The sequence below is a fragment of the Poecilia reticulata genome, linkage group LG7 (assembly GCF_000633615.1).
Source record: "Poecilia reticulata strain Guanapo linkage group LG7, Guppy_female_1.0+MT, whole genome shotgun sequence".
NCBI lineage: Eukaryota > Metazoa > Chordata > Actinopteri > Cyprinodontiformes > Poeciliidae > Poecilia > Poecilia reticulata.
In genome coordinates, this window is record NC_024337.1 from 3,649,667 (window position 1) to 3,650,598 (window position 932).

A 932-nucleotide genomic window follows, 5' to 3' on the forward strand; every position below is an offset into this window, starting at 1 on the left:
TCTACCCTTTCCAAACCGATACACAAAAAGACAAGACGGAAATAAACATTTGTACTTAATATCAAACTAGTTATTTTGATGGGGCCAATACTGATAGGTTAAAAAAATGTTAAATGCCAATATACTGCACTTTCCTAAAGGTAATGTAACTAGTTTATGCTGTCACACATTCTGATTTATTAATACGTGCCATGGGAATACATGCTCACCAACAGACCTTGATGTATTCTCCAACTCATCGGTTCTTTCCTGTATTTCTACTGTACACAGACCTTAATTTGATAGCTACGACTAATGAAAACAAAAATCAGACTTAAGCATAAACAAACACATGCTGAACATGTGCGATAACATTCCAAGTTCAGTGGTAAAATCTCTGTAGACTAATTTACATGCAAACACACCATCTCCACCCAGACACAGTCACCAGCCAGGCAGTGTTTTACTCACCGTCTCCTCCCGTCCTTGTCCTCTAACCAGAGCCTGCTTGGTTTGCCTGTGAGGACGTCTCTGGTCCTCTGCTGACTTCAGGTCAAGCTGTTGCTGTTGATGTGGACGTCTGTTGGACTCACTGTGATGCGGGGCGTTCAGGTCCCTTTTTAGCATCAGCTCTCCATAAAACAACTCAAGGTTTTGGATCCAGAGGTCCAATCACAGGTTCGTCAGTATTCCTGCCTATCATCACAGCATAAAGACTAACAGAACACTGGATGCAAAATAGCTTCAATAATGTCTTAATTTCACAGTCTGCATGCAGGTTATCATGCAGACTGAAATAAAACGTAGATTTAATTTCTGCGTTTTCCCCATCAAACAAGTGTATTTGTTATTTGAAATAAATAGAAAGTGTGTGTCAGGGTCTGTGTTTTTTCCCCTTTTGTGTCCTGGTTTATTTCCTTTAGTTGTTGTTGTTTTTTTTTTTTTTTTTTTTT